General features: G+C 46.5%; 1 protein-coding gene across 9 annotated transcripts in view; it reads right to left on the bottom strand.

The window, feature by feature from the left end:
• The window catches only part of FBXO15 (F-box protein 15), a 310,107-nt gene that overhangs the window by 244,341 nt on the left and 43,536 nt on the right, over window positions 1–22,230 (bottom strand). The window lies entirely within an intron of this gene.

Below are 22,230 nucleotides of genomic sequence, written 5' to 3'. Positions count from 1 at the left end.
ATACCGCAATCCTGTATTATCCAGATGACACTTTACAAAGGACAAAAGTGAGACTCAAGAGAATTAAATCACATACACAAGGTTACTCAATTAATGGGTGGCAGAGCGCAGAATGGAAGCTGAGGCGATCAGATGCCAAAATCAATGCTCTTAGCCGTTGTACCAGCTGCCTCCACGCCGAAGGTCACTGACAAACAAATGAAAGCCAAACTTGAAAGACAACTGGTGATTTCTCCCGAAAGTGACAGACACTCCTCCGTTTTAAAAATTATCTGATCTCTACCATAATTTTTTCTTCATTCTCTTCTATTCAGATCACTACATCAAAATAAAGTCATGTAAAAAAATTAATTTAAAAAACTTTTCTATAAACTTAAGGAGAAAATATTTGGTGAGGAGACTAGGCAACCTTTTCAATTGTATCGTACTCTCTTTGTTTCTCAAAACGTTTATACATTCCCTTCTCTTCCCTAAAGGTGACAATGCATTTTTCTATTAAACACACACACACAGTTCTCCTGACCACTGGTCATAATTTTTTCTCTTTTCCTTCATTAGCACATAGAGGTCTCCATACTTTCACTTTCTTATCTTGTCTCCTAAGAAGAAACAAGAAGTATTGTACCAAACATGACAGGCAGACCACTCTAAACACCCCATATAAACAGCAGTCCTAAAACATATTTTAAGAAACGTAGTCTCATGACAATATGCCTCCTAAAATTCTCAGGGTGCTGATTACAGAGCACAGCTAAACTGGGCAATTGCGTGATTTAGTCACATCAGTGCAGTGTCACCCTCATGGTCCCTTGCAACCGGGGGGCTGGAGGAGTAGCCCTTTCCTTCTGTACCCTACAGGCATAAGCAGACTAGCTGTCACATCCAATCACACAGTACAGACAACACCGGGACATCCAGAGCTTCCGGCACTGGACATAGCAGCTTGTGTCGTTACTATTACGTACAATAAAAACACAGTGCCGTCAGCTGCCATTCTAACGCAAGTGAAAAAGCCAAAGTAAAAGCTTAAAAGTACACTCATCCCCTCCTCCTTCACAGAAACGTATACACACGCTTATCTGAGTGTGTGAAGCCCTTGGTGCAACAGTGGCGAGGTGGCAGGTCACGGAAAGTCTTAGTTCCCCCTGAACATCCTTTGCAGCCCCACATGCATTCAGATTTTCTAAGTTCCCTCTGCAAGAGGAAAGCATGCAGGCGGGGCCAGGTCGGTACCTAGGAGATCTCCGTGATGGTGAGTCTCCATTCACTAGGTGCATGGGAGAAGCGTGACGGCACCCGGAGCCCATCCTGGTAATTGACAAGGTTATGATTTGAATCTGATTTGCTGAGGCTCCCAAGGGCCATGCCTTCCGCTTCATTCTCCAAACTTCACAGTTTATAAAGTACAGTTTCTCTAAGAAACGCAGATTGTTAAAGGGACTTTATTTTAATATACCCACAGCCAGAGCGCAAAGGCAGGGGTAACAACGCTTTCCTTCAGGGTCTAAAGCTCCTCGATTTGTAGCTTTGGTGGGAATCTTCCCCTCTCGGGCCCTCCTTAGGCCCAGCTCAGCTGACCACTCTCTGCACCTGGCCCAGCAGAAGCCCCTACTGCCCTTCTCTTCGTCACACTGACTACCTTGCGGGCCTTGGCAACAAAAAGCAAATGATGGAGCTTCTCCATTTCCTATCTCTCCTGATGAAACATGCGAGCAAAATTATAAGGCCACCACCTTTCATTTATAAAATGCTTTTATCTTCTCCAAAGCACCTGCCCACTGGAGGCATCCTTGCATTTATTCTTTCCAGGGGCTTTAGGGCCTTCTGATTCACACTGAGCAAACTAGGGTCAGAACCAATAGGCCAAGCCAAAGAATGAAATGGAGACAGGATAATAAAGCTACGAATACAAAGCCTCGGGACTGTCCTTCACTATCCAAGACATCTCTTTGCTTTTCAAATGTTAAAGAGCAATCATCTCCTTGACCTACCTTAAGTACAAGAGTGTTAAAGAAATTTGCCAAGCTGGTCAGACAGGCCGCTGTATGTTCAGACATAACACCGCGCACGTGCTAGCCAGTAAACCGAGTCCAGCTACGGCCGCAAACTAATAATGGATTTCCATTCCTTTGTTCATCAAGTAAATTACATTTTATCGGGCATTTACTGTGTGCCAGGCACTGTGCTTTACCCGTGCTCCAGGGGAAATAAGCTGCTCAGTATCTCATCTGCCTTCCCCTTCAGCACCCTCCTTCATCCAACAGCTGGAGAAAGCCTCCCAGCTGCATCCAGAAACAGACGTGGTGAACGACTCTACCTGCGGGGTGGGGGGCAACACCTCACTTCTAGTATCAGCTTATGCTGCACTTGCAGGAGGAACTGCTGGTGAATGAGAGAGGGAACCTTGGGAGCTTTAGAAAGCTAGGAGCAGATATTAGGTCAGATGTTTTCCAATATTTTTAACCAAAGTTCCATCTTTCTACTGCAAGGTAGCATAGTCCTATTTGCAGACCTCGTTTCGAGATCCCAAAGTTGATGTGACTGCCCTTGAAGTGCATCTCTAACAAGAGAGCAGCGGGAAGTGTGCCCCGGGGTGGCACTCACAGCAAGCCCACTGATTTGTTCACCACCTGAAACGACGCTGCAAATTGGTACATAGTAATGATGGGCCCCAGGGTGACTCAGGGCAATTCTTGCCTTATGAGATTTTGTAGTTCTTCCCAGTTACATCTGGAAGTGACAGCAGAGCTCCGAGTAGGAGATATAAGGACCCAGCCGTGCACCACTGGTCACTTTCTCACAGCAGAGATTACGCCTGTTTTGCATCCATTCTAAAGCTACATAGAGTTGTTTCTTCAAATCAAAGAATAAGGGACCTAGCGTAGTCTAAGGTGTGGTAATCTCATGTTCAAAGGAAAAGACATCAAAGCAATCTCATTGTTGTCTTGTTGGCCTGAAAAATTTATATCTTGAAACTCAGACCACAGACACTTCCTCAATCCAGTTGTTCTATTTGAGGTTTCATTTATGTTCACAATATCCTCTGTTCAGACCTTCAGGTGAGGGATTGGCATGGACGGGCTGGGGGAGGAGGGGATTGTATGAAGGTCAGAGGAAGAGACTTCCATGCACTTTTGTTCTTTCACAGTGTTCTTGAGAACTGCCCACTGATGCAGTAAACGAGATTATAGGTGTATGTATATATATATATTGCAAAGCTTTCTAAAATTTAAATAAACCCAAACTTTATATACATTAAACTACAATCAGGAAATCACTATTTAATATAAGTCTGTGAAATATAGTATGTCCTTACTAAGAAACACTAGAGATCTTAAAATCTAATATAGATAGATGATGGACGATAGATAGATAGATAGATATGGATGGAGATATGATACATATTGATGACAGTTTTAACTGCCATATGAAATATTTCAAGCATAGTCACTTGGTCACTTCTTAATATTTTGCCGTGATAAATATCACTTTATTTTGTTAAGTATTCTCAGTCCCTCAACCCTCTTTCATCTCTCTCTACCCAAATTTAAGCACTTATTTGAAGTTTATCATTCTCATGCATGTTTTTAATGCCTTAAATGAATTTTCTATGAATGCATGTTTCCATAAAGTATATGCAAGCTGGTTTTGAAGGTTTTTAAATTTTATATAAATTGTATCACACTGTCATGCTATGTCTTTGAGATTTGTTCATGTTCATGCATGTAGCTCCGGTTCATTCATTTTAACTGCTGTCTTGTGTTAAATTTTATGAATATACCACAATATCGTGTTCATTTTCCAGTTGATGAACATACAGGATTTCTCCAATTTCTTGCCATCACAAACAACAGCGTCATAAATATTAAACATCTCTCCTTGTGCACACGTGCACGAATCTCCCACCGATATATACTGAGAAACGGAATTGCTAGATTGTAGAGTACGCAAAATTTAAACTTATTAGAGAGGCAAAATTACTTTCCAAAGTGGTAGCATCAAGCCCACCAGCAGAGCATATGAGCTTCTAGTCTCCGCGTTCTCACCAGTACTTGGAATTGTCAGATCTTTTCATTTCTGCCAACTGAAGAGTGGGAACCAGCTCTCGCTCGAGTTTAGTCTGCACTTCTCTGATGCTGTGGATCATCGTTCGTGCGTTCAGGGTGGATCCACAGTTCCGCCCCTGTGACTTGTCTGTCTATAGCCTTTGTCAATCTCCTATCGAGTTTCTGGTCTTCAGCTTACTGCTTTGAAGGAGTTTTAATATATCATAATTAAATATATTTAAGTATATTTACTAAAATATACTTATATATTTATACTCAATAAATACTTTAATATATTTATCAGTTACGTGTTTTACAAATCTCAGTCTGTGGTTTGTCCTTTCATTTGTTTATGAATGGAAGGTTTGTTTACATAGTCGATTTAATCCTCATTTTCTTCTATGGCTTGTATTTTTTATGCCTTTTTTAATTTAAAAACCATCCCTACACTGAGGTTAGATATTCTCTGACGTTTTCATTTCAAATTTGAAATGCTGCTTATGTCTTTGGTCTACCTAGGATGTATTTTTGTGCAGAGTGTCTAATTTTAATTTTAATTCTTTGCATATGGGTTTCCAACTGTCCAGGCACCATTTATTGAATAGTCCACCATCATCTCCCTTCTGATTTATAATGCTACCTTGCCATAAATTGTTTCCATTGTACATTATTTTGCTTCTGCTTTCTCAGTTTTGTGTGTTTATAAATCAATGTTTTACCCTTGAGCTAATTTCCACGCTGATTTGATCACTGTCACTACAAAATAAGTCTTGAAAGCATCTCCAGCTACCTTCTTCTTGAGAACTGTCTTCTCCATTCTTAGTCTTGTAGTTTTCCATATGGCTTTTTATAATAATTAGCTTATTAAGTGTAAAATATTTTTTGCACTTAGATTGCAACAGTATTGAATTTGTAGATTAATTTATTGGGAACTGACACTGTTAAGAGTCTGTCTTTCCATCTATAAAAATGGTAACTCTATATATACTTAACGTTTCTGTTGATGTCTTTTGAGAGAGTTGTAAGTTTTTCCATAAAGGTCTTGCATATCCTTTGTTGGGTTTTATCCCAAGTACCAGAGAGTTTTTGTTTTGAGTGAATTTCTTGGCAATTACAATAATATATTATATAATTAAACTTTCTGATTGTTGGTTTTTAAAAGGAATTAAATTGATTTTTACAGGTAGATATTTTATCCAGAAGTCTTGATGAAGTCTCTAATTTTAATAATTTCCCAGTGGGCTAGTTTGGGGTTTTGATGTAGAAAATCATGTCACTTGCAAATAACAGTTTGATTACTTCTTTCTAATCCTTATTCATTTTTTTCCCCTCTTTTTCCAGTCCTACTGCACTACCTTGGACCTCCATCCAAAACATTTACACAAAGTTCACCAATGGACAAAACTAAAGCATTTAGGAATGCATACTTCGATTAATAAAATATGAGGAAAACTAAGGATGTGACAACCTAGAAGTCAGGAAAGCGGTTACCTTAGGGAAAAGAGAAGGGGTTTTGATGGGAAAGGCACCTGAGGAGAGTTGTGGTAATACTGGGTGAGGGTCAGTCATGGTTTTGAATTATAGTGATTCATCAATCCGGGTATTTTTCCCGCATGCAATTTTTATATATGTGCTACAATTTACAATTTTTAATTGTTTAAAGATGAACTGGACAGCAGTCTCTGTTTTCACACGCTCCAGAACAGTTGACCAATATTGGTATTATCTGGTCCTTGAATATAAAGTGAAAACTCAACTTTAAATACTTTGAACTTGGTGGGGTTTTTTTAAATATGTGGGTTTGGTTATTAATTGAATTTTTTAATGATTATATTCGACTCACATGTTCCATTTCTTATGGAATCAATTTTTGCTGTATCTTTCCAAAAAATTATTAATTTTCTCTGTTTTCCACTGAAATAAACTAGTTCGTAATGTTCTCATATTTTTAAGTTTCTGTCATATTGGTACTTTTGTCCTCTTTTCATCGCTATTATTTTTTTATATCTACCCCTTTGAGGGTGATTTTTATTTTCCTGTATGTACTTCGCTTTGTACTTTTAAAATTTCTTACAGGGCTTCCCTGGTGGCGCAGTGGTTAAGAATCTGCCTGCCAATGCAGGGGATGTGGGTTCGAGCCCTGGTCCGGAAAGATCCCACATGCCGCGGAGCAACTAAGCCCGTGCGCCACAACTACTGAGCCTGTGTTCTAGAGCCCGCGAGCCATGGCTACTGAAGCCCATGTGCCTAGAACCTGTGCTCCGGAACAAGGGAAGCTTGCACACTGCAACGAAGAGTAGCGCCCGCTCACCACAACTAGAGACAAAGCCCGCACGCAGCAATGAAGACCCAATGCAGCCAATAATAAAATAAATTAAAAAAAAAACATTCTGTAACAAAAACAAAAAACTTAAAAAAAATAGTAATAGAAAAAAAATTTCTTACAAAAAGCATGTATTACTTTTATAATCGATAACAATCTAAAAAGTCTATTTCAAATTTGGGAGGAAAAAATTCAGGCCTCTGGGAATTCTTTCATATGTGAAAAAGCACCTCACCAGTCAAAAAATCTCACACTAATGTGTCTAGTTCACAATCTAACATTTCACAGATCAGATCTGTTTAAAATGTACTTCCGTGCGTGAAAATGGATGTCACGTGACACCTTTTAAAATAACGATGCGGGTACAGGGATGACTCTCTAAGGAAACAGATTCACCTGTGTGTCTGCATTGTCCCAGGGCTGCGTTGGCTCCTGGGCGGAAAGGGAAGCTCATTGACCCCGTGTCCTCACTCTCGGTCCTGAAGACACCGTTTCACTGTCTCCATGACCATCGGCCGTGGTGTCTGGAGTAGTGATTTATGACCTGTAAGGTTCCCAGATTACCATGAGGAGCAATCCCAATGTTTCTTAGGTGAATTGCATCCCAATCATGTACCTCCTTCCAGAGACTGGCTCCGGCTGAGGAATTTCACAAGAGCTACGTTCCCCCAAAACAAAGCTATTAGCTTCTCTGGACACACACGACCATAAGATGTGCTGGGAGCAGAGATTTGGACACAATTTCCAGTGTTCATTTGCCTCTAAAAATAACTTGCCTCATCCCATAAACAAAGCACCGCTTTTCCAACGGATATACCAGAGATTTAATGGTTTGAGTCAAGTCAGGGAAAGACGCGGAGTTGCATTCGCTTCTACAGACTCACTTGGATGGGACATTTGGTGACTCCCTCCCAGGTGACAGACGACGTCAGTGCATCCCACTAGCTCCTCTCCTTTGGCACACTTGAAGGAAGCGTGAGGCCTCACCAACTCAACGCGCCCCGTCTGCGGGCTTCGTGAGCACGCCCTCCTGCTCAGCGTCCGCCCCTAAATGCCATCCTCGAGGTCACTCTGAAGGCGGAGCGCAGAGCCAGAGCCAGGGCACAACACCCTTCACTCCCACGTCGGTGCGCAGCTGGTGGCTGGGAACACTGCAGCCGCAGGGCAGCCGCGATGCTCTCAGCCTCCTAAAACGGAACGTTCTCAGCTGCATCCCGGCTCCCTCATCCCCACGGCTCACGTCTCCCTTTCGAGTCCCCGAGCTTCGGGTGCTGAGGAGGAGGGGGTGGATGACGCGGCAGCACCCACGCCATCTGCAGCTGGGTGTTCTATATATATCAGCTTTCCGATCCCAGGATCCCATCGCTGGCTTCCTTTCACACGCAACAACGTCTCTGAGATTCCAGTTCAGCAGGTGGAGAACAGAGTTACGAGCCCGTTTTTAATTCATGGGGAGTTGCGATTTCCTCCCTGAAAGCTGTCCGGGAACTTTCATTTGAGCTCTGATGATTTCGGCCTATCTTCAAGTTAAATAGACGTTGAAGGGTGAAAACAGGGAGATTACTGTTGGACCGTAGACCAATTTTATTACAGGCTGCGGCAGAGTAAACGCTGTAAAGACACAGGTAATAATTTGTACCCGCTCCGTACTCAGTAAACATCGGTTGTGTTGGATTCAACGACTTGGGAAGCAGCCTGAATAGAAGCCGCTCTCCTCACTCTACCACAGCTGTGGTGTCCTCTGTATTTCTCGGCACTGGACCCTGCCCTCCACCGGACTTTCTAAGGGGGCACTTTATTAGCTCCACTGGGATTTCTCCTCTCATTACTGCGTGATGTGTCAGGCTGCACACTGCACCAGTGGGACAGGAAGAACACAATTATCTACCTGGTGGCCTTGATTTACAATTCAGAACTCTCAGGAAATACTTTCCCAGAAAATTATCTTTGTTAATGTTTCTAGGGGAAGGAGGGGGAGAGGGAGTTTGCAGGCACAAGATATGTTGGTACATTGAGAGTTGCATTCGGTGTTTGTCTGCCAGTGACTAAATCCACACCTACCTCTACCCCCCCCCTCCCCCCGGCGAATTTTATACAGGGAGGACCTCTGTCCTGTGCACTGTGCTTGGGCCACACCAGACGTTTTTACTTTCATCGCTCATTGGTTTCTTTGGAGAACTCCACTCCGCGGGACACAGGACACGCGGATCCTCGCCGTGTAGAAAATGCACGATTGCCTGCTCAGAGAGCGGCGTACTCTGCCCATCATGGGACCACCGAGGGAACAGCACTGACCTCCTGGTATCGAGCTCCCGGAACGTTCCCTTCTGGCCTCCTCTTCCCTAGTCAGGCGGGGCCCTCCTGGCGGCAGGAGATGCCTTGGCTCAGCCACAGCATGGACACTCCCTCCTTGGAGGTCACAGTTCCCAAGAGAGGCCCTGGCTAGGCTGTGTGCATCTTGAAGGCAGGGAGGGTCTGCGGTATCCCCAGGTACATAGACTAACACCCCCATGTGCTAGGAGCTTAGTGAGGGTTTCGTGAATGGATTAATGAATGAATGAATGAATGCACACATGCATTCCTCTTAGATTCCTTCTGCTAGTGGCAGTTTCTCAGGTGGAAACCTACAAATGTCAGTTGTGCCCTGGCGGACTCAGGGCAGACAGAGAAGGAAGAGTCTTCCTGCCCTGACCAAGCATCATTACACAGGATCGGATATCCATTCGTGGCTTTCAAGAGGGACGTTATGTTTATTCAACGAGCCCTTACCGAGTGAGTCTTTTATGAGCTAGACCAGCGTGAAGCTTCTGGGACACTGTCCCAGAAAACCAGCCAGGGTGCAAGTCATCTCACCCAGCCTCTGCGTCTCTTTCTGAGCCCTTCTTAGGACCGTTTCTCGCTGGGACTCCCCACTGCTCCCTCACCCCCCAATCTTCTTGACCATGACCCCCGACCTGGCTCACTCCACACCTGAATTAGGAAAGAGCTCTCTCCTGGAGTCAGGAGCTCCGCGTAACCTCTCCTCTGCTTTGGGTCCTGACGCTCTGGTGACGAAGTCGGCCGTGAGGGGCTGCCTGGAGACGGGTTCTCGAAGTGGGGTCCCAGGAGCAGGCCGGGCTGCATCCAAGAACCCGCTGGCAGGGCAGGCTCCGGGGCCCCGCTCCAGGTGTCCTGCATCAGAAATTCTGCGGTGGAGCCCAGCGAGGGCATTTTAACAAGTCTCCCCTGACTCAGCCGTGAGCTAGACCGTGCGAGCCCCTGCTCGAACCTAACCTAACAACCCCCTGAGACCCTCCTGGGTGACTCTGGCCGAGAAGGGCAGTTCTGGGCCTCGGATGAGCCCTCAGGAGGGACGCGCCTGAGTGGAGGCTGAGATGGGGGCGACAAGCGCTGGGGACGGGAAGTGGGGACACTGTGCCACCAGGGTCCCCAGAGGATCAGTACCAACGGGAGACAGCACGTGTACGAGTAATTTGAAGGAACTGGCTCGGTTGTTTGTGGGGACTAAAAAGTCCAAAATCCATTGGGCAGACCTGCAGACTGGACCCTCGGGCAGCAGCTGTGCTGCGGTCTCGGGGCCGAAAGCCACCTTCTCTGCAGGAAACCTCAGGTGACTCTGAAGCGACAGTAAGATAACAGAGGGTCACCTGCTTCACTTCGCGTCAACAGACCACAGGTGTTAACCACCATCTACAAAATTCCTTCCCAGGAGCAGCCGGGTTAGTGTCGGATGAAACCACAAGTACCCTGGCCCGGCCGCCGTGACACGTAAGACCACCCACCACAGACTCCAGGGTGGAGATTTTCTGAGGTCCAGCAACAGAGCAGACGGTCCCATCTAAGACTGCAGTTCCCCGGGGACCCCAGTCCCAGCAAAGGCAGAAAACCTGAGGTTTCAGCATTACGTCTCAGCCCAAGGATCACATGGCCCGAGGGTAACATCAGATCAATTTTGCTGCCGACACGAGTAACTGAAGTCAAAAAATAGTTATTGAACAGCGACTAAAGACACAAAATCAGGCACTGGGGATATTCAGTATGTAAGATAGAATCCCTAACCTGAAGGTTATTGAAAATCATTAGCATAATTATTAAGGAATCTGAGTTTGATGAATATTTATTAATACATTGTGTTCTTCATTAGTCTATCTACTGCTTTAATCATTTAATTACATTAATTCCCCCCCATCAAGAAAAATAGTTGAAGAATTATGCAAGGGGGCATAATCTCCTTCCCCAACATTCCTGGAGAAATCTGGAAAACAGGACAAGCACTTTCACTCCCAAATTTCATTAGGAAGCTAAACTGTCAGAAAGTACTACACAACGCACAGGGTAAAAAAGAAGCGTTCGTGCCAACTTGTAGGGTGTGGCTTAGACACAAGGCAGTGGGTGAGGGATCTGCCTCCTCCATCCCCAAAGTCCCCATCGCCAAGTTCAGGGGCACAAACTGTTCCGAAACGTCCCCTGTGCCCACCTAGCAGCTCCACGTCTTGCAGAAACAGTGAAAAGGGGGAGCACGGGAGGTGGAGTCTGGCCCCAAGGCCACGTCCAGTCTGTGCCTGAGGCCAGAAGCACAGCGGGGACAAGACCCAGGATCCTAAATTCAGGGCACAGTAAGCTACCCTTCTGTAAACAGAGCCACTCCCTCTAATTAGGGCCTCACTATTCCAAGTGTGATCCCCTGGGAGCTGGTGAGAGATGTGTTAGCTCCAGGCCCACCCGGACCTACTGGATCCCAAAATGCACTTTATCAATATCTGCAGGTGAAGCATCAGCATATCAGGACACACCTAAGAGCTGCCAGTGGGCAGATGCGAGGAGGTGAGCAGGGGGAGAGCTGGAAGGGTGAGGGGCAGATCTTCTCCTTCCAGACACCCCTCCTTTTAAAACATATTTAGAGGGCTTCCCTGGTGGCGCAGTGGTTGAGAGTCTGCCTGCCAATGCAGGGGACACGGGTTCGAGCCCTGGTCTGGGAAGATCCCACATGCCGCGGAGCGACTAGGCCCATGAGCCACAACTACTGAGCCTGCGCGTCTGGAGCCTGTGCTCCGCAACAAGAGAGGCCGCGACACTGAGAGGCCCGTGCATCGCGATGAAGAGTGGCCCCCACTTGCCACAACTAGAGAAAGCCCTCGCACAGAAACGAAGACCCAACACCACAGCCAGAAATAATTAATTAATTAATTAATTAATTAATTTTAAAAAAACATATTTAGAGATTTAAGCCTGTAAGCCTAACAAAACCAACCTAGAGTAGGTGCTGTGCTACTCAGAGGAGAACCTCAGCTCCTGGGGAACTCAGACACCTTGCCCCCCAGCCCATCTCCCCACCCCCCCCATTCCCTACACACCCCATCCACGACCGCAACGCACGCACGTTTCCTGTTGCCCTTCATCACCTTCCCGGGCTCAGTTCAGCCACTGCCTCCAGTCTTCCCTGACTTGGATCAAAGCATGGCAGTTATTAAGTTAAATCTAAGGCAACAGCCGCTTCCACGGAGAGGGGCGCTGGTCTGCTTTCGCCCCCTCCTAGACAGACAGGGTAAGAATTAACCTCCCTGCTCACGCCAGCCCTCGCACTGCATCGAGAGGCCCCGTGGCCCACAGTGATCACCTCTGGAATCCACTGCTCCTTTCAGGGGTAGGGACAGACTTTGACAACTAAGGGAGGTTAAGAAACCTGCCCAAGGTCACAGAGCCAACGTGTGTCAGAGCCAGGTGTGAGCTCAGACCGTCCTGCGTGGGCCGGTACCCTCCAGGCCAGGCCGTGACGCACGAGGCCTCCTAAACCATGACCCATAAATATCCCTTCCAGCCCCACTTGTTGTTAGACTTTTGCACAAAAACATGTTTCACTCTATTTATACAAGACGGCAGGAAGTGTACACACCTAGGGTCATTTACAAAGGGAAAACATTATGGGTTGTCATGTGTGAAATCAACTAAACTGGGTCCTGTAACATATTAATTTAGAAAAATTAATGACAACGAACTGTATAACGTACAAACTCTTTCAATGTTATTTCGATAAACTGTGCCCACCTGAGCTGCCGGGCGACACCATCACAGCCTGTTGTCCAGGACTCATCCACACGCATCGCCCCTAACACACAGCAGCACTGACAGCACCTGGGAACCCCTCCTGCCTAGCGGGTACCAGCTGGCAACGCATACGCTACCCAGGCACCGGCACGGACTGAAAACGGGAACTGCCGAGATCACTGACAAACATCAACGTGGTAAGATTACACCCCAAAAGGCCTGTGAGAGACACTGTAACAAGGATAGTATATTGACTCCACTGAGGGAAAGGAGAGGCACCCCTGGACTTAGGGGTGCAGCCTGCCCCTCATACCACTTCCCCCCACCCTCCCTGCTCTCTGAGCCCCCATCCCACCGCCCCGCCCCCCCTTTCTCTGTTTCCCGCCTCTGACTCTCTCTGCCCCACCCTCTCCCTGGCCTCCACTTTCCCTTTTCACGCTCTTGTTCAGAACCTTTCATTGAGGCTGAGCATCTGGATAAATGAGCTCCCTCCTCAATGTGGAAATCAGGTCTACTGAATATTGAATAGGAAACCACTGGGGATTTCTTTCACATCTTTTTCATACATTTTTTTTCCATTTTCTTTCCTCCCCTCAGGCCCTTTTTTATGCTCTTCTCCCAACCCGACAACCTCAATCTTACAAAACAAAAATCAACCGGTATTTCAAGGTCCGTGGCGTCTTCCCAGCTCCCGCCCACCGAGCCCGACGACCCTAGGCCAGGCGGCTCTACGACCGGCTTTGCCAGTCAGCGCGGTACCTCTTCAGCTTTGCTTCTGCAGCCCCCAAGGCAGTGCCTCAGCACCCAGGGCAGCGCCTCGCGCTGAGTAGGTGCACAATAAATGTTTGCTGGGTTTCCTCCTTAGGGTCACTGGCCGTTGCTGAAGGGGAAAAAGCTTTCCCCTGTGTGGTTTAGGATGAGTGCCGTGAGGTATGAGCAGGACCTTGCAACAGAAATGTGAGTATTCGCTGCGGCTCAAGGAGAACCCACGCGGCTGAAGCCCAGAGCCCGCGGGGAGTCAAAACACTCACGTTCATCTGCCCTTTCTCAAATTTCATAGACTTGAAGGCAACCCTCAGTATTCTGTCCAAGGAGTCATATGCCAACTCCTGACACGGGGCCAGGTTTCAAGCCCACACAGAACATCAAGGGGGACAGTTCCCTCCGCAGCCCAGGCACCCACGGATTGGTGGGGGGACACGCCACACACATGGCGTGATGCTCCCCGCTGCGATTAGGTTTTTAACATAAATCACAGTGATTAAGACGCATGGTTATAATTCCTAACGTAACAACACCCTCGCGGAATAAATGCAATGGTGACATAAATCCGTGCGATTACATCACCTGCTCTCTGCCTCCAGAATGAAACTTTTAACCTTTCCCTAATTCCAGTGTGGAAGGAGTTCCATTTTTGCCCCCCCCCCCCACCATGCAACAAAGTTTTGCCACCTGGGGACTTTCTCCTACAGAAAGCTTTGAGAATCTCTTTAAAAGATAGTTATAAATGTCCCATAATTATCCCCTCGTGCAAGAGAGAAGAGAAGAGCCTCCAGCTCACGCTGGCCTGTTTCAGGGGCACGGAGAGCACGTCGTGAAGGGGAGCGTCAGCTTGGCCCCTTCAGAGAGCTGCACAGAAACAAACCCCTCCTGCGTGACCATTCACTCCACACACGAAGCACGGAAAACCGGGGCAAATTAGCAATTCAGTTGTGGAACAGCGGCCGACAGAATCTTATTACAGAAAGAACGTATCTTGTTCTGGAAAAATGGGCGGACGGGGTTTATAAACCTGTATGAAATACCACTTAGTATCTTATTCCATGACAACTGCGATTTCTTGTGCCCTAATCGAAGGCAAGAAATCAATATGCATTGGAAAAGCACAAGAACCAGGGGCAACAGAGGACCACTGGGGTGTAGGTTGTATGTAAATAAAAGATCAAATACTTTTTTTTGCAGGCCCCATAGTCTAGTTACATTGGAATTTAACAGTAGCGTTCATATTACCATGAACTAAATTTCAGATTTTTAAGTATTTTATTACATTATAGCAACATTAATAGAATTACAAATAAAATGTACTCAGAATCCCATGACTTCAACAAATCAAATTGCATTTATTTGTCCATTTCTCCTTCTGGTCCCTGCTAAATAAAAATATATAACTTTTGCATAGCTTAAAGCGCACTTCAGTGAAGAAGTACTCGACATTTTAAATCAATACAGAATGTTTTAACCCCATCATTTTGACCCTGAGGATGTTTAGACTCTGTTTGTTTATCAATAAAAACATTTTCCTTAGAATTTAGCAAGATTAAATGCCATTAAATCAACATAATCCTTTGATCAGCTTTCTAGAGCACACAAGTAAACTGTGTGCATATTTTCATTTTCATCAGGACCAATCCTTTCCTGTGTATATTTCACAGCACAGATTTAATGCACTGATTTTTTTGGGTGCCTATCAAATTTAACAAATTAACAGTTTTTCGCCACGAAGCATTTTCTTACATGCTCATCATTTCTTCCAAGTCTAATGTTCTCAGGTGACGATTTAGCTACTATCAGTCTTATTTTGGGTTTACTATTTCCACCAAGTCTAAATTGCCCTAATAATGTATGTAATCAAAACATCACTGCAGCTAAAATGGTCGAGTCCAGACACTCGGCTTTATTTATGCATACATTATGTAAATAGCCTTCTCTTTTTTCTCGCAGGGGTAATCACCCATGACTGACTGAAGTCCCCTCAGTAACTCAGATTACTCCTCAGGCTTCCTCAGCTGATGCTTTGAGACCTGCCTCAGCTTCCCGGTCAAAACAACAGAGGAAGGACCAGGTGGGATCTGACTTACTCTGTGCATCTCTGTGGGGCACTTAGAGGCCGGTGTTGGCACAGCACAGGGAAGAATACTCAGCACGAGTTATCAGAAGAGGGAGTATGCTGAGACCTCCCCGGCGGTCCAGGGGTTAAGACTCCGCGCTTCCACTGCAGAGGGTGCAGGTTCCATCCCTGGTCGGGGAACTAGGATCCCGCATGCCGCGCAGCGACCAAAAAATTAATTAATTAAAAACAAAGAACACAAACACGAGTAAGGATTGTTAAAAAAACAAAACAAAAAAAGAGGGAGTATGTTTCTGAGACAATGAGGGTCATGTTTCTAAAAGAGTTAAAAATGGTGCCCGAGTTGAGTGCCCACCAGGGATGCCGGCACGTGGAAATACTGCCCAGGCTGTCTTTTTTTAATAGTGGTAAGAACGCTTAACCTAAGATCTACCTTCTTAATAAATTCTTAAGTACGTAATACAGTATTGTTTGTTAGCTATGGGCACCATGCTGTACAGCCGAGCTCTGGAACTTATTCATCTGGTGTATTGATACCTGGAACTTTACACCCACTGGACAGCAACTCCCCATCCCCCCTCCCCCAGCCCCTGGCAGCCCCCAATCTACTCTCTGCTTCTGTGAGCTTCACTATCTTAGGTGCCTCATGTAAGTGGAATCATCCAGTATTTGTCCTTCTGTGACTGGCTTATTTCACTTAGCATAATGTCCTCAAGGTTCACCCCTATACGGCAGGACTTCCTTCCTTTTTTAGACCAAATAGCATTTCATTGTACGTATACACCACGTATTCCTCACCATTCATCTGTTCGTGGATATTTACATTGTTTCCGTATCTTGGCTACCGTGAATAGAGCTGCAGTGAACGTGGGGATGCAGAAACCTCTTCGAGAGCCTGATTTCAATTCCTGAGGCTATATACCCGGAAGTGGGATTGCTGGATCACATGGTAGTTCTAGTTTTAATTTTTTGAGGAACCGCCATACTGTTTTCCATAGCGGCTGCACCATATTACATTCCCACCAACAGTGCACAAGGGTTCCAGTTTCTCCACATCCCCACCAACACTAGTTGTCTTTTGGGTTTTTTTTGATGGTAGCCATCCGAACAGGTGTGAGATGACATCTCATTGTTGTTCTGATTTGCATTTCCCTGATAAGTCGGGTTGAGCACCTTTTCACATACCTGATGGCCATCTGTATCTCTTCTTTGGAGAAATGTCTATCAAGGCTTCCACCCGTTTTTTAAAGCAAGTAATCTGGGGTTGTTTGTCTGCTTTTTGCTCTTGAGTTGTAGGACGCCCATACTGTCTCCCAGAGGCTTTCTCATTTTGCTCTTCACACTTAGGTCTACAGTCTAGCGGGAATGTGTTTCTGAGCACGGCGTGGGTGGGTTCCTTTTCTTTCCTCCAGACCGCCACCTAGTTGTCCCAGCATCAGCCATTAAAGTCCCCTCTCCTCCTCTGCCCTGATGCCACCTTTACGGTCAAACACATGTCTGTGTGCGTCTGTTTCTGACAGAGTCTGGGAAGGCTCTGTCTTCTGCTCCGTTTGTCCCTTCTTTCCTTGCACAAGGGGCACCCTCATACTTCCCAGCTTTATGCCGAGCCTTCCTCGTGGTAGAGCAGGCCCTGCTCCTTGGCTCCTTCAGAGTGACTGGGTTACTCTTAGTCTTTACATGGGTATATGCCAGTTTCACTGGTTGAAGGCGTAACCCCTTTAAACAGCTGTATACCTGTTAGGCAGGACTGGCTTCACTGTACGTATTTATTTACGTGATGCTGTCTACTTGACGGCATTTTCTCGTGTGTTAAACGTCCCCGATGGTGCTTATACCTCCCGGAGCAGCGGGGCACACGGCAGAACACAGTCCGCGGACGCGGCACTAGTGAGGGCACCGGCTTCGGACACAGGCAGGTCCTGGCGTCGTGCACCTCTGGGCACTTAACCTCTGAGCCCCGGCTCCTCCCGGATGATGTCACTATCGTACCATCTACCCCACAGGGCTTTCTTCAGAAGGTACCGGTAAAGCTTGCTGCACAGTGCCTGGCACACGATAAGCTCCCAGTTTTCGTAAACGGAAGTTGTTATTATTAATCATGGTGAATTGCTCGCTTTCTCCGCAGGCAGCATTAAGTCGGTGAGAGATCACAGGCGTTTCATCTCAAGTCCGCGGACACTTTTCTGAAGCAGACACATAAAAATGAATGTATGTCTTACACCCATTTCACTGTGACTCAGTCACATGACTGTATGTCAACCAGCAAACACACATTTGCCTTTGCTGCAGTTCCAGGAGTTCACTGTATCCCCTGAGAGGCTGGAAAGTGAAGTGAAGGGGTTAACTAAGGTCAGCAGTCCCGGCTGAGGCTGAGCCAGCTGAGGAAGACTCTAAAATCCCACCTTCCAAAAGCAAATCCCGATTTCTACACATTTCTCCGAGGATGCACTCATCCTGTGTGTCATTTTCAGGGACAAAGCGGCATTTTCCACGCACTTGAAATGATACGTGTGCGAGCCCGAGTCACCGCCTCAGTAGCCGGCTTCTCTTGCTCTGCCGAAGGGCCCACCACTGTCTACAGCTGGCCTCTCAGCCCACCGTGGCCCCAGACCAGCCCTGCCTTTTCCCAGCCTCCCAGCAGTGGGAGATGCAGCACGGAGCCGCTCCTGGTCATGCCTTACTACGTCACTCCACAGCAGCCCCTCGTTCCTCTGGGCATCCCACCACCCACCCGCTCCACCCACCTCGTGCTGAGTCCCACCGTGCTGTGCTCAGTGAGCACGGCTTTCCACCCCAGTGGCGTCTGCAGCCCAGGGCTTGCCTAGCGGGAGCTCACAGAGAATCCAGGTGTTATTCCTTGAAACCGCAGGAGACCACAAAAGACGCCCTGTGCTGAAGCTGGATGTCGTATTATTCCACGTACAAAATACACCCGGTGTGTAAGACCAACACTTCTGCATGCGGTTTTTTAAAGGCACATTTCTTTACACTACAAACACTGGAAAGACATTTTGCACAGAGAGACCTTCCTGTGTGAACATTTTCTTTCTGCAGCAGTTATATTCATTAGACTTATAAGGAGAAGTTAATAAAAATAATAGACAACTATCAAGTCACATATAAAAATCATCTTTGCAAAGGCCAGTCAGATCTTTGGTGTGATTTTAAATCAGACAAGATTTTACGTGTGGCGTATACTTCAAATAAAAGTATGTCTCTCTGACTGCACACTAGTGGTAGCTACGTTTCTCTGTGCGTAACTCACACTTGTTTCCTTTGCCAACTGCGTAAGGAAGGGTTTGCACCCGTTACTCTTCTTGAATTGACTCAACGAGCCCTGCCCCTCGATCCTTTGTATTTAAGATCTCCCAGCCTAAGTCCTCTCGCTTTGCAGACAAAAAGGCTTCCTGACTAAGGACTATGATTAGCAAACGCTTTTATTTCATGCCTGAAACCGTAATTTCAATACATGTAACACTAAGATGGCCAGCCCCCAACAGGGCTAACTTATTTATACTGAGCAGAATCTGTGGACATTCACGACGTGCAGAACTAACACGGTGTCAGTATGTCAATCCTTGAGAAATCCCACCTTCCCCCTCGTCCGTTCCTGCAGCAGGTGGGGTGCGGGACCCGCATGGCCCAGGCAGGGTGCAGAGGCTGCACACGCAGGAGCGGGGGCCCCCCGAGGCACGAGGCGCTGGGGCCCTGGCAGAACGAAGAGGGTTTCCTCAGGGCGCAGCACCCCACCACAGCAAACGGGAAGCGGAGAGGAGGACGCGCGGGCCGACAGGAAACTGGGTTGGGATGTAGCCTTTCCGGGTCCCTCCACTGTGGACTCACTGTCCTCTCCTTTGTTAACAGTATGTATCTTGTGGCAAGATACTCTGAGACTACGTCAGTATCCTGTTTCTCATCACACTTTCACCCACTAACTTAGGGCTGATGATTCCTGCTGTAGTTTTGTCAAATGGTGAAGATGAAAACTTTTTTGAAAACTAAAATTGATAACCCCAGAGACTGGTGTGCGGGGTTGCAAACTGCCGCCTGAAGGCCAAATTCAGCCTGCACCTGTTCTGGTAAATCAAGGTTTTGTGGAACGCGGGCCCTTCACTTGTGTACTGTCCGCAACTGATTTCATGCTCAACGGCACAGCGGGGTAGGTGCAACAGACACCGTACGTTCCACAAAAGCCGAAATGACCACTGGTCCCTTTACAGAAAAAGTCTGCCAACCCCTGCCTTAGAGAAAAGACTGCATGTATGAAGCAGGTACAGAATGTTTTATATGGAGCTAGAAAAAAATTCGTATAAAGTAAAAACCTGGTCATCAAAATAAAAAAGAAAATTAGCTAAAAGGGTTGAAAAACAAAACTGAGACACTATTACAGAAAGCACAACAAAGGACAAAGAGACAGAAGATGGAAAAAATAAGAGACTTCACAGGATCAACCCAGAAAATCCCAGCTGACTGGGATTAGTTGATTAATAAAAGTTACAGAAAAATACAACAGAGAAAATACTGACAGGTTTTTTTAACCCATAGCTGAAATACACAAATTCTTAGATTAAAATGACCCATAATGAAGGATAAAGACCCACTCCAAGGTACCGAGCATAAATTCCAAAAGCTTCCAGAGAGAAGAGAAAAAGAACAGAGCACATGCAAAGGAAGACCAACCAAAATGGCGTTATATACGTCAAGGACAACCACAGGATAAATGCTCACGACAAAATGCCTTCTAGGTTCTAAGAGAAAATATTCTTCCTGCTACAATTTGTACCCAATGAAACTATCTAACAGACGTTCTCAGAAATTCATGGATCCCAAATGCATCTCTTGTGTCACTTTCTTAGAGACTTATAGGAGAACGCGTGCCACTGAAGAAAGGATATACAGCTGACCCCTGAACAACACTGTTTTGAACTGTGCGCATCCACTTATACTTGGATTTTTTTCAACAGGAAATACGACTGCACTACACAATCTGAGGTCAGTTGAACCAGCACATATTGAGAAAGCTCGGATACGGAGGGCTGACTTTATGTTATACTCAGATTTTCAACTATGTAGAGGGTCCACACAGGCATTGTTCAAGGGTCAACTTTAAATCAAGAGTGAAGACAAGATTCCATAAGGCAGGATTCACACAAGAAACTTCCCAGGATGTGGGCTGTCCAGTAGGGCTAGAGAGAAGTTTAGATTAAAGCAAACAGAGGCAGATCTTAGGGGATGAGCCTGGGGGGGAAGGAGTAGTAGAATTTAGAGATTATTTGATATGTTTAATAAGCATTTGGGGGGGAACACTGAAACACTGACCAACATATGAAAGACTGGACAGATCTTTAAGGAAAATTTTAGGTACACTGAAAACCATGTAAGTAAAAAAAGAAGGCAATTACTAATCCAAGAAAAATAAAAAGTTGTAAAAGAGAGAAGCGTCACTGGGAACAATATTACAGTCATAGTAACAAACCACAACAACGTATTTTCAGCTGCAGGAATTATCTGGTATGATGCAACAGGGGAAGTAGCTGGTGTAAAAGAGATATATTTTACGTACTGTAAGTCAACATATGCCAAAATTGACAAATCCAGAAACAGCCACAGATTATCATTTAGAAATATGAAGACAAATAACAGCTTTACGAAGCTGAACATTATCCCAGACCCGTGAAAAGGGCAAGTGGGGGCGAGGCTGAGTCTTCAGCATCACTTGGTGACGTGTGGTGTGCGCACGCGGCTTTGGGGAGGCGCCATGGCGGTGACTACCTCGCTCACCCCTCCCCCAACACCGCCCAATAAACCTTCCCTCAGAAGTTAGCTCAGGTGGGACGGACTCCCATCCCCACCAATCCCTGCCTCCTGCACGCTCCCACAGCTGCTGGTATACCCCTTACAGTAGTTTCCATGGGTGTAACGAACAGCTACTGAGGGTGGATTACGAGCCTGGCGTCGCAGGACCCGGACCAGCCGACTGGGATGCAGACAAGTGTGGTAACTGTGAGCCCCCGCCTACGAGCTTCCCCACGGTATTGCCAACGTGAATTACCCGGATCCCATTCCATCCAAATACCACTCAACCGGGGATAAAGAGAGCAGCACTCTTTCTCCGGGGCCACCTCACTTCTACCACTATTTTCTAGGACATCTAGTTCCTCCACCATCTAACCCAGTGAGTTCAAGGAGTCACCCCACACTATTCTGTGGTTGTTTACAGTTCAGTCCTGCTGGTGACGCATGGCTTCCGCCACCTGCCTCTTGGGGCATCTTGTCCTCTTCTACCTTCATCTTGATCTCACGGCTCAAACCACTGCCTCTCCACCCCCCAAATGCCGCTCAGGTGGGGCAGGTGCTCCACATCCCCTCCTTGGCGAGACCACGAAGTAGGATCGCCCCGTGCTCTCAGTGTCTGACATGGATCTCATATTTCTCCCTCCCCAACATCTGCAGCCCAAGACCTAGGAGGGCAGGAGGGTGAGGATGGCTTCAGAGCAGGGATCCTTTTTACTCTCACGTTTCTTTGGTCGAGAACCTTTTCTTTTATTACTGTCTTCAAGCTCTTTATTCTACACACAAACAAACACCTCTCAAGAGAAAACTGATCAGATAATTCAATAAGAGAAAAAGAGAGATAGAGGGGGGAGGAGTTTAATCGTGTATGTCCCTGTGGGAGCACCACAGCATTTCAATGATCACTTCTGAGAACAACTTTAAGTGGGAGATAAAAATATGATAGAAGAAGATAATCAATACAATCTCAAACAAATTTAGAACCAGGGGCTTCCCTGGTGGCGCAGTGGTTGAGAATCCGCCTGCCAATGCAGGGGACAGGGGTTCGAGCCCTGGTCTGGGAAGATCCCACATGCCGCGGAGCAACTGGGCCCGTGAGCCACAACTACTGAGCCTGCGCGTCTGGAGCCTGTGCTCCGCAACGAGAGGCCGCGATAGTGAGAGGCCCGCGCACC

The sequence above is a fragment of the Balaenoptera physalus genome (assembly GCF_965194825.1).
Source record: "Balaenoptera physalus genome assembly, chromosome: 12".
Taxonomy (NCBI): domain Eukaryota; kingdom Metazoa; phylum Chordata; class Mammalia; order Artiodactyla; family Balaenopteridae; genus Balaenoptera; species Balaenoptera physalus.
Note: the sequence above shows the minus strand (reverse complement) of the source record. Positions and strands in the feature narration are given on the sequence as shown.